Source organism: Thamnophis elegans, chromosome 8, assembly GCF_009769535.1.
Source record: "Thamnophis elegans isolate rThaEle1 chromosome 8, rThaEle1.pri, whole genome shotgun sequence".
NCBI classification, from domain to species: domain Eukaryota; kingdom Metazoa; phylum Chordata; class Lepidosauria; order Squamata; family Colubridae; genus Thamnophis; species Thamnophis elegans.
Window position 1 is genome coordinate 36754263 of NC_045548.1, and position 12464 is coordinate 36766726.

Genomic DNA, 12464 nt, shown 5'->3' on the forward strand with positions numbered 1-12464 from the left:
ATACTTACCAGAAATTCTTGATAATTGCAACTTATTCTTAGCATTTGCCATTTTAATAGAAAACATTATCATAACTATCCCATGACAAGTTTTTAAATTTTGAAAACTATTGCTCATTATCTCAGATCAATACAAGCCTTATATTAGCAAATATAATTCATAATGCAAAGTAATAAATAAGGCAGGGTAGCTATATTGAATTAACAACAGCAGAGAAATACTGAAAAGCAATTCAACTTTCATACAATCAGAGGTGGTATTCAGCAGGTTCTGGAGAACCGGTAGTGGAAAATTTGAGTAGTTTGGAGAACAGGTAAATGCCACCTCTGACTGGCCTCGCCCCCATCTATTCTCTGCCTCCCGAGTCCCCGCTGATTGGGAGGAAATGGGGATTTTGCAGTTACCTTCCTCTAGAGTGCAGTGGGAATGGAGATTTTACAGTATCCTTCCCCTGCCACGCCCACCAAACCACACCCACCAAGCCATGCCACGCCCACCAAGCCATGCCCACAGAACCAGTAGTAAAGCATTTTGAATCCCACCACTGCATACAATGTATATTTATGTTTGTTTGATAAATCACTCAAATATTGATACTTCTTACCAGGAAGTACTGGTGTAGTTTCAGACAAGTGACATCCTTTTCAATTTGGTTGGTTAATTTGTTGTAAGTTTTTGTTACACATGACAAATTTCAGCAATATCCATGATAGGAAGCAGTAATAAGAAGAGGAACCAAGATTTAGGCTATTTAATCCTGCATCAGAGATCAAGTTTGAAATATATAGAAATGAAGTTCAAGGTTAGAGAGATTAAAAAAATGAAAACCTGGAGAACAAGGTGCCTGAGGGAGATAATTCTTCTGAATGAAGAACATCCATCTGCTACTTCAAAATTGACAGTATTCTATTACACTCACATCAGGGGTATCCTGATTCCCACCTGGCATTTATGTGCATTATGTTTTATGCACAATACACATAAAAACAAGCACAGCTTTGATTGCATCATATTGGCCACCATGTTAACTTTTATTTTACCGTTCCCTGTGGGCACCCCAAGTTCCCATAATCTTGTTTTGCTTGGGCAGACAAACTAATTTTATTTTTGGATTCAACTTCACCATAGCTTAAATTACAACATTTCTCTTTTATCATTTGTAGTATTTGCATTCCATGGAGCTGGGGGTGGACAAATTTTTCCATTTTTCTCACCTTGTCTCCAGCTGCTCGAAATCAGAGCTCTCTAGTAAGACTTCCCAGGGAACCTTATCAATGAGTCTGATTTTAATCTTTCTAGCTTATTTCTAGGCAATTCCATGATTCTATTAAAAAAGGAACTGTCGAGCTCAATATTTTCTGCTTTTTATAAATACCATATATCAAACTCTTTCCTCATCTAATTTCCAGACTATGTGCTAAGCATCATTAGTTTCCCCCCATCCCCAACATACATAGACATTCTTCACTGAGCCAACAACAATGATTGGAATGATTGTATTTGGCCACAAAGCTACAGTATTCAGCCACTACAATTTTCAACTCATAAGCAGGAGAAAAGACAGATTAATAACCACCCAAATTTCCATGCATAACAACAGCTCAAACTGTATCAAGAACTCATGGAGAAAACGAGTATTTGGTACATTAGGAACTACTAGAAGAAGGAGTAAAGGACTGGCCCCCAGTCTCCCACTCCCAAGACTTTTATCTGTATAAAAAAATCTACAGAACTAGGATTTGTTTGGGAAAGCTAAAGTTTTGCTGAAACTTTCTCATTGGTTATTCTTAGTGCCAATAAAGCCTGGTAAATCCATATATCTAACTGTTTTCATGATTATGCAGAAATTCCATTTCATGACAGAAATAATACATTCCAGACAGTGAATTTCAGGGTGATAATTATACTTCTTGGGTGGTTAAAGTTACTCCACCTTAGCTGAGTGAGTAGATTTGGCTGTTGGCAAAGATGGTAAACTTTTTTGAGTTTTAGCTGACTTTTAAAGGAGAAAGGGAAAGAAAATTCAGTGTTGATTGTACATCATCATTATTGAATTAGTTATAAAAATAACTTATCATAGTTCTGTGCATAAAATCTACATATTAATGATAAAAGCTGATGAAACCTCAGTCTGCTTTTTACTTTTAAGAATTATAACTCCATCCTTTCACAGCAGAAGCTGTGATGCAATCCAAATAATGAGGTTATTCTTTGGATGCAATGAGGACCATACCATGCTGGCTCTTGGCCTTACTATCCATATTGCTTCAACAGAAATAAAATAACATACATTTATATGTTAGACTTCAAACCAGAACTCAGCAGTAAATCTCATACACCTAACCCCTTATTCAACAATTGCTTCACTTGGCAGGAAGAGTTAGAGAAAACACGACTAGATTTTTTCTGTAGTGCAAAATCAAATCCTTAATATAGGTCTATGACCTAGAGTTTAAACTCTAGGCTTTTTCCTCCTGCCGTTCTGAATTGGCTGTTTTCCTGATAGCCTTGGGAGCCAGCTGAATAACATAACTTTTGTAGATCTGCTGGTTGCATTGTCAGATTTTCCCCTTCCATTAAACATGTCAAGTCCATTTTCTATCCCATAAATGATCTATTTATACTTCAAGAAAATTCATGAGTTTATCTGCTTTTTTACTAGAAGGACCACTTATGTTGCACATGTCCTTTTGTTGTCAAACCGAGAAACCTTTTTCTAGAAACTTGGTCCTTGCTTTTTGGATCATGAAGGCAAATTAAAGGAAAGTGACTGTTTCAAAGCTAATTTTCAATACAAACATGAAGCTAACACAGCATCATTTAAAAATATTTTTTATTAAAAGTTATGACTAGTACAATAAAAGATAGCACAGATAAAAGAGGAAAAATACAATAAATAAAACATGGAAAAAGAGAAAAACAAGAGTATAAATCACCCACCCCACAAATCAACTTTCCATACTGATCATGGCAAGCATAAGACAATTCCATAATCTTTTCATCTCCTCTTAGCCAACAAACATAAAACTCTGCAACCCACAATCCACCCATTAATTATAGGCAAATCAAATACAAGTTATAATCTATCACATTGGCCCTCGAAAATGGCTTCCCTGTACATTAGAAGACCCAAACATCTAATGTGCAATTGCTTGATTACTCATATAAACAACCAGTAACAGCTAATAAAACATACACTTTTCAATATGAATGAAAATTTAGTATTACTGTTCATATATTGAAAATGAAGACAATTCAAAATCAAGGAAACTATAAAAAAATATAAACACTTTCAGTGAGCAATTTCAACTATGAGAAATCTTGTTAAGAAATAGAAGTTACAGTACATGGAACTAACACCCCATAGTCTGTGAGGAAACCAGAAATGAAAGGAGTTTGAATATTTCAGTAAGTCAACAACTTGAAACATACATTTCAATCAACAAAAGTATTTACTAGAGAGATAGCTACAAATTTTGTAATGGGTTTTAAAGTACCCAAAGCTGAATATTATTTAAAGTATATCAGGAGATCTCAATAATTGCAGATTTTGATGAGACCTAAGAATATTTTTTTAGAAGTATAGAGAAAAATACTAAAGCAAGTTTTCTTATTTTGAATTTGTGGAGAACTACATATAACTATTAAGCAGAAGGAAACTGTGCTTAACTTTACACTCCGCAGAGGTGATATGTTCACACCTGTTCATTTTTCATGATTAACTGAAATGTGCAATTTGACTAAAGTGCCTAAACTTTTCCATGCAGTTGTATAAATTGTCTGTGGAATGTCTCTTGATTTTGAAAAGATTGAGCACATGAAGGGGCACAGGGATGCATTATTCTATTTTTTGGCTTGATTCCTTGCTGAATATCTTCCATCCATTGGCCATAGATGTATGCCATTCACAGAGCCCCCAAGGTATTTTGTTTATGAAAAGTATATGGCCATGATGGCGAACCTTTGGCAGGCGTGCCTGAAGTGGCACACAGAGCCATGTCGCTTGGCATGTGCGGTGTCACCGGTTCCTCTTCTGGGTTTCTGGAGCGCATGCATGCATGACAATCTGCTGGCCTTTGTGTGTGCAGCAATGCCAGAAACTGGAAGAGCTGGTCTTCCATTTTTTGGTGGGAGCATGCAGGCCAGCCAGCTGATCATTGCGTGCACATGCACACCAGTAACAGAAGTCTAGCTGGCCGGCATGCATGTGCCCCATGGAAACCAGACTGCATTTTCCAGTGTGTGCATGCCCCCTGGGCAGCTCCTCTTCTGGGTCGTGTTCCAGACAAGCGCGCATGCAGGCTGCCTTTTCGGCACTCGGTGGTGAAAAGGTTCATCATTACTGGTATATGGTCTCAATCCAATTTTGATTCATGGATAAACATGATTTTGCATGGTATAACTTTTTACTATTTTTAAAATCCTAGTAAGCATAGAAACTTTATTTTGAGACTTAAATTCTGTCAGATTTTTTTCTTGCCATACAATTTTACCCCAACCTTTCAGTAATTGACTATCAATTTTTCTATAAGGGCAGTAACAATAGAGATATGACCTTGGACCAGAGGGAAATTGTCACCTTCTTCTTTTCTAAATTCAGATTTCAAACTCGATGTGCAGAAAGTTGTAGAATATAGTTCTCATAGGTTCAGTAGACAACAGCCTGTAACCAGACTACTACATTACATAACCAAAGGATAGATGGAAAAATCCTGTCTGTCGAAGAAGTCTTTTGTAGTTTTAAACCTATAACACTGCATGGAGAAACAGGCATAAGAATTAAATCTCAAGTGAATTGTATTTAATACAGAAGTTATTGACATTGATTCATAATGGATTGCCATTTCTACAATATAATTGGTTATCAAGAGTGTTTATATTCTTGAATGCCTGTTGTGCTCATTTCTAGTCCAGTCTTTTGAGAAATACCAAGTGATGGTAGCTGGTAGTTTGATATTAGAGAAAACTACCTTTATTACACAAAAATGCTCCTTTTCATGCATTTGAATAGAAAAGTAAAAAACTAGTCCTTTGTAATTCTTTTAATCAAGAGCTCAAAATATTCTTTGTCTCTGTCTTTCTTCACATTGGTTGTCTGAGATTTCTAAACACTGAATCTGAATAATAAGGACAAAGATTAGAAGCCTGAAGTTCAAGAGCAGCACTGTTTATTTGTGTAATAGAATTATTTTCAGGATTTCTCTCTGCCATTTGATATACATACTCATCCTGAAATATAATGGTACCATCAGTATTGTTTTGATAAAAATGCTTATAAACAGTGGTATAAACTCATGAATGTCCATTGTTATAAATAATCTCACTATAAACTATTCGCATAATCTTGGATTTATTAAGAAATGTATTTTGATAGAGATTTGTCTGGGTTAGAAAAATTAGTTTGAAGCCCCAGAAGAACCAATACTTTAAGGTATTTTATAATAATGAAGGAGAGATCTTCCTTAGATTTTCCACATTTTTCATGTGAGGTATGACTATACTTTTTATTCCATAAACTTTATGAAGTAGATAAACATAGACAGATGAGGTCTAGAAGTAAGTGATGAAAAATATCTTTGCCCCAAAGAGGTTTTACACCTTCCATGTTTATTTATTTTGTTCCTTTCATTTGTATAGCCATCTATCTCACAGATGTGACGTTGGACACTGTACAGCTATAAGAGCCATAAAAGTCATTCAAACACAATATAATCAAGATTATTAAAATGACTATAAAATAGAGCATCTTCAATGTTGCAAATAATGTGGTCATCTTATCAATTCTCCAGTTGCAACTGGAACTTCTAGAATTCCTTTCCTGGTTAAAAAAAAAGATATCAGAAGATTTACACCAAAGCAAGTAGTTTTGTTATAAAGCAGTTGACAAAAAGCTGATTTTCTCCTAGTAAGAGATAAGAATTATTCCCAGGTACAACAACAACCTTAACAAAATCAGTGTTTCTTCCTTCCTTTGAGGCAAAAATGGGTAGCCCTCATACTTGTAGAGAGACCAGTATTTTTTCTGACTAGTGATCCATTGAAAATAAAAAAGAGTGAAGTGGTTTGTTCTCCCAAAAATAAACTGTAAAATTTTTAGATAGTATGCCACAGGAATGCTGACAAATCTAATACCGGTTGCAGATCTCAGGACCATTATGAGGTAGAACTAGTTCTATTTGATCTGGGACTACTAAAAACAAGGCTTGAGATGGAGGAATTTGAGTTAGAGGTTTCCTGAGTCATTTATATTTATGAATTGAACTTTATATTAGAGTGGACTGCCATTAAGTCACCAGTTAGAAGATCTAATCTACTTTCCTTCACTGCAAAATAGTTATAAATGAAATAAATTGAATTTGTTCATACCGGTATTCTCCAGATAATAGACTGTTTCCTCCACTGCTTTATGCACTGGATTGTTTTAATTAGGTCCATCCCTCTTTCCAAAGTAATACAAATCACAGTCAAGAGTTAGCTGGAAAACCTTATTTGGATGCTTCCAAATATAATTTCTAGATTGTTTTGTTTTTAAAGCCTGAATCAGTTTTCTTTTAATGGATTGGTTGCCAGCGTTCTTCAAATTACAGCATTCAGTGACAGTCCATATTCATATATCCACCAGACTAACAAAATATGCCTATATTAGATCTGTTTTGTCATAATGCAGGTGCCATGATGATTACACACTGGCTCATATGTTGAACAAAACAAGAGGCAGTTAATTCATTTCAAATGGGGGCTTTTTGATAAGGATTCATGCATTTGTGAGTCAGCTATATAAAAAGAAGCATTGTTACCATAAGTATGATTTTATTTTGTTATCCTATCTATATAAGACCTATTCTGACCTCACAGAATATTTTCTGTGGCTTGGCAGGACTGTATTTAGGAGAAGATGGAGTCTTGGATAAATGCAATATGTATAGTAGCATGGCTTTTTTTTTTGGTCTAGTGTCTATTTTCATTTGAATAAATGGGCTTTGACTGACCCAGTTTCTTTCCAATTACTGCTATCTTTTGTCCAATCAGCATAAACAAATTCCCAAACTAACTAAATTTATTTCATAGATTTGGGGGTTCATGTTTGCGGGGTAATTTATATTTCTTAAATACATATGTTTAGTGTCTAGTGTGAAATAGTTATTTAACTATAACTATACTTTCTTAAAACAGAAATACATCTCATTATATGGAAGGTTATGATTAGATGAATACATGATGTCAGCCTCTGCTTTGCTGCTGCTTCAGCTGCCATTGAAACGGGGAGGAGGGGCATGGTATTTGGGAGGGGAATCATTGATGTGCTGGAGGAAGTTTCTAGACGCTGAACTGACCACCTTACTGCGCATGTGGAGGAGGGGTGTTTCCTGCCAAGGCCAACGGTCCAGCATTCCATCCTGGTGATGCCTTTCGAAGTTATCTCACACCTGACATTTGGGGGAAATATGATTGGACTGTGCACGGGGATGCCAAGGGGAGGGGAATGAATTATACATTACATTGTTAGCTTTTGCGCCTAATTAATCAGACTCAGCTTAGCTTTGCAACTGTTCATTTATAATTAGTAAAAGTACACTTGATTTCAATACAAATGGAGTCCAGTGGTTTTCTTTCCTGATTACTGAATGAAGTGATGCTGACAATAAGCTGAGTCTCATTTTTCACCCATCCCGGAGCTAAAACCTACCGAGGGGGGTGCCTCACAAGAAGAAAAGAAATGTCTTTGCATGTAAGTGACCTGGAGGAAGAGGAGGGGGCCACGGCGGGACCATCTTTAACTGAAAGACTGGCCGGACTAAGAGTGGAAGAGCCTGCCGTTTGTCCCAGATGGACTTTGGGTGTGGGACAAAAAGAGGAGCCTGAGGAATTGGATGCTGGAGTCATGAGAAGGAGACCAAAGAAAAAATCAGCCGATTGGGCTGACTCTGGGGAAGAGGACTACAAGCTTTCCTACACCATGAGACTCCTCAAAGAAGCTTGGACAGAACGCAGAAGCCGTGAGAAAGCAGTGGAAAGGGAGCCGGCTGAAGAACTTGAGCAAAGGTACTCGATGCATAGTTTAAGGGAGGGTGAAGAAGCCGAGGGGGGTTGGGTGCAAGAAAACCCAGAACCAGCCTCCCCACCTCCAGCTAGAGTTGCTCAAAGAGCAGGGGGGGGCAGGCGATGCCGAATGGCAAAAGTCCCTCCCTTAACCGTAAAATATGATGGAGACCCTAAAAGTCTTGGGCTTTTTATAATTCAGGTCTGGAATTATATGGAAATCTATGGGCCTGATTTAGAGACAGATGAAATGAAAGTGAGGATGGTGTTGATGTCCTTAGAGAAGAAGGCAGCCGAATGGATGGTTGGCCTACACAAATGCAATTCCCCTCTCCTGAGGAATTTTAATAACTTTATGGCAGCCATGAAAAGGTTTGATGACCCATTGACCGAGAGACGCGGACGCCTGAAATTTATGGCTCTGAAGCAGGGAAACAAATCTGTGCCAGATTATGTCCAAGAATTTCAAGAGTTGTCAGCTTTTATGAGGGGTTGGTCAGAAGAGGCTTTGCTGGATCAGTTTGCTGAGGGATTGAATGAAAAAATATACCAACAGTGCATAAACAGACGCCTTCCCCACCATGTAACTGCTTGGTATGAACACGCGGCAGACATTGAGTTGGATTTAGCCAGGCTTCAATGCATGAAAGAAGGAGAGGTGGAGAAATCCCCCCCAGCAGCCCCAAAAAAAACCCTCCGCCCCAGGAGTGAGGGAAAAGGGGGTTTCACAGGCAAAGCCAAGCCTTTCACTTACTTCTGCTGTGGGAAGGAAGGCCATCTTGCCGTGAATTGCCACGTAAAATTGGCTCAGACCGCCCCACCCCCTCCACGGAAAGAGGGAAAAGTAATGAAGGCCCTGGGCAAGAAGAGGGAAGCTGCGTTCGCCGCTGAAAATGTTCCCCAGCATTTCCAGCGGAGGAGGAGGGAGGCATCAGCCCCAGCTCATCTGACGAATCGGATGAGGAGGAATCTCATCGCTGGGTAAGTTCCAGAAAGGGCCCCATGCTTATCCCAATTGAACTAAGATTGCCATCTTCTGGCGCAACTGAGAAACTTTTAGCTCTCCTTGATTCTGGCTGTTCTCACTGTATGATGGAGAAACTTGGCTTAAAATTGAGGACTTTGAAAACCCCTATTGTCTTTTGCCAGATTGATGGTTCTATTGCAGGAGGTGGCCCTGCTCATTTTTCTACTGAGCCCATAGAGATGAAAATGGGAACCCATCAGGAGTTAATAACACTTATTGTGGCACCTGGCATGGACCGGCCCCTTATTTTGGGACTCCCCTGGCTTCGTAAATGGAACCCTCGCATTAACTGGAGAAAGGGTTGGTTACGTATTCGCACAAGCATACCTCCTGAATGGGAGGTTGAGACTCCAGATTCTGCTGCTACTAGCCCCGCATTGGCAGCCAGGGGGCAGGAGAGAATTGAAGGGGAGGAGAAAATACCAAAGGAGTACTGGGATCTTAGAGGAGTGTTTAGTGAAAAATCTTCTGATAAACTACCCCCCGCCCACAGGCCCACTGATTGCACCATTGATATTTTGCCTGGGGTGAAACTTCCAAAACCCCAAATATATTCAATGTCCCCTAGGGAGATGGAGGAAATGAGAAGATTCATCGATAAGAATTTGGAGAGGGGATTTATTGAACCGGCGAGACCCAAGGTAGCGGCTCCTGTGTTATTCAGGGAGAAGAAAGATGGCTCCCTTAGATTGTGTGTTAATTTTAAAAACCTGAACGGGATATCATCTCTATCCGTTGCCACTGATGAAGGACATGCTGGCCCAATTGGGGAAGGGCCGCATCTTCACTAAATTGGACTTAAGGGAAGCGTATTATAGAGTCCGTATTAAGGAGGGAGACAAGTGGAAAACGGCTTTCAACTGCCCCCTTGGCTGTTTCCAATTTTGTGTGATGCTGTTTGGCCTACAGGGGGCGCCTGAGGTCTTCATGCAGCTAATTAATGAAGTTTTACATGACCATCTTTACAAGGGCATTATTGTATATTTAGATGATATCCTTATTTACATGGAAACACGTGAAGAGCACATAAAACTGGTTCGTACCATGCTGAAGAAACTTCGGGCAGCTGAGCTTTACGCCAAATTGTCCAAGTGTGAATTCCATCAGGAGAAGGTTGACTACCTGGGCTACTGTATCTCCCACGCAGGTGTTGAGATGGACCCCGCTAAAGTAAAAGCAGTCACTGAGTGGGAGGCCCCTCTTACGCGCAGGCAATTGCAATTTTTTTTGGGTTTTGCCAATTTCTATCGTCAGTTCATCCCCTCTTTTGCTAAGATAGCTCTTCCCATAACTAACATTCTGAAGTCCAAAGGTGGGGTGAAACCCAAGCCTAGCAAGCAGTTGGATTGGACCATGGAATGTCAAGCTGCCTTCGAGACGTTAAAGCAGCTTTTTACAGAGGAACCAGTCCTCAAATACACGGACATGGATGCGCCTTTTGTGGTTCAAGCTGACGCCAGTGACGTGGCTGTGGGGGCCGTATTGCTTCAAGCCAATAGTGAAGGTAACTTACAACCCTGCGCATATACCTCTCGCAAACTAACTGACACAGAGAGACGTTGGTCCATTTGGGAGAAAGAAGCGTTTGCTGTTCGTTGGGCTTTGGCCACTTGGCACCATTTTCTGGAAGGCGCCAAACACCCGTTCGAGGTGTGGACTGACCATAAGAATTTGGAAGCTTTGAGGACTCCCAGAAAACTTTCTCCTAAACAGATGCTCTGGGCTCAGCATTTCAATCGGTATAATTTCACCCTGAAATACATTCCAGGGGGGAAAAATTTTATGGCTGATGCTTTATCCAGGCTTCCTCAGTACAACTGCTCTAAACTCAGTGTGGTCCAGCCTGTCATTCCCATGACAAGCCTCGCTGCTCCAGTTGTTAGTAGGAATCAAGCACGTTCTAAAGTAGAGATGTCTCAGGACTTTCTTTCCAACCTGAAGAAAGCCCTCCCTGATGATGATTGGTTCTGGCAGCACGTGAATGAATGCACTATGAGAGATGAATTGCCCTGGATTGGGGCAAAACTTTACGTTTCTGCGTCTCTTTGACTCATTGTTCTTCAGCGGGCTCATGATTCCTGAATGGCTGGGCATTTTGGTTTCATTAAAACGCTCCATCTCGTCAAGAGACAGTTTTGGTGGCTATCTTTGAAAAAAGACATTGAACGATATGTTGCCAGTTGTCGCATTTGTGCTGCTGCTAAGCGCCCGCCAGGAAAACCGCAGTGATTGCTCCAGGCTGTAGCGCGCCCTGTCGCCTCTTGGAAGGAGATCTCTATGGATTTCATTGTGGAATTTTCTCAGAGTCAAGGACACACTGTTATTTGGGTTGTTACCAACTTGTTCTCCAAGCAGGTCCATTTCATTCCTTGCTCCAAGATTCCTTCTGCTCAGACTCTTGCTAAGATGTTCATCTCCCACATTTACCACTTACATGGGGTGCCCGACCGCATCATTTTGGACAGAGGTGTGCAATTCACCTCTGTTTTCTGGAAGGAGTTTCTGAAGCGGATTGGCTCCGCCCAGGGATTAAGCTCTGCCCACCACCCTCAGACTAATGGGGCTTGTGAGAGGACTAATTCTGTACTTGAACAATATTTACGTTGTTTCATCAACTACCAGCAAGATGAGTGGGTGGATTTGTTGCCGCACGCGGAGGTGGCTTATAATAATTCTGTGCATAGCAGCACTGGGTTCACCCCTTTCTGTGTGGTGTTTGGCCAGGATTTTGTACCTATTCCTGAAGTTCCTCATGAGCAGCCCCAAGTGTCGTTACTGTCTGAGTGGAGTGACCGCCTTCGGTGCATTTGGCCTTTAGTTCTCCAACTTTGGATGCTGCGCATCACGCTCATAAGAAACAGGCTGATAAGAAGCGGACTAAGCCGTGTGATTACAAAGTTGGTGATCAAGTTTATTTGTCCACCAGATTTCTTCAAACTCCACAAAAGTCGAAGAAGTTGGGGCCTAAGTATGTTGGCCCATTTCCCATTATCAAGATCATCTACCCTGTTTCTGTCAGGCTGCAGCTGCCTAAACACCTCAACCGGGTTTACCTTGTTTTTCATGTTAACCTCCTGAAACCTGTCTGCACTTCGTCGTTGCATCCGCCTATTCCTCCTCCACCTGCTCCGCTTTTGATTGAGGGTGAGCAACATTTCGAAGTTTGTGAGATTTTGGACTCTCGTAAATGCCGGAACCATGTCCAGTACCTGGTGGCTTGGAAACATTTTTGCCCCTCTCACACCGAATGGGTTGACAGGTCCCATGTTCGGGCCTCTTGTCTACTCCGCAAGTTCTATTCTACTTATCCTGACAAGCCCTGATTTGGCCATTCTCCTAAAATTTTTCTCTCTTTCTTCCTCTCCGCTTTCCCCCTTTCATGTCTTGTTGTTTGTCT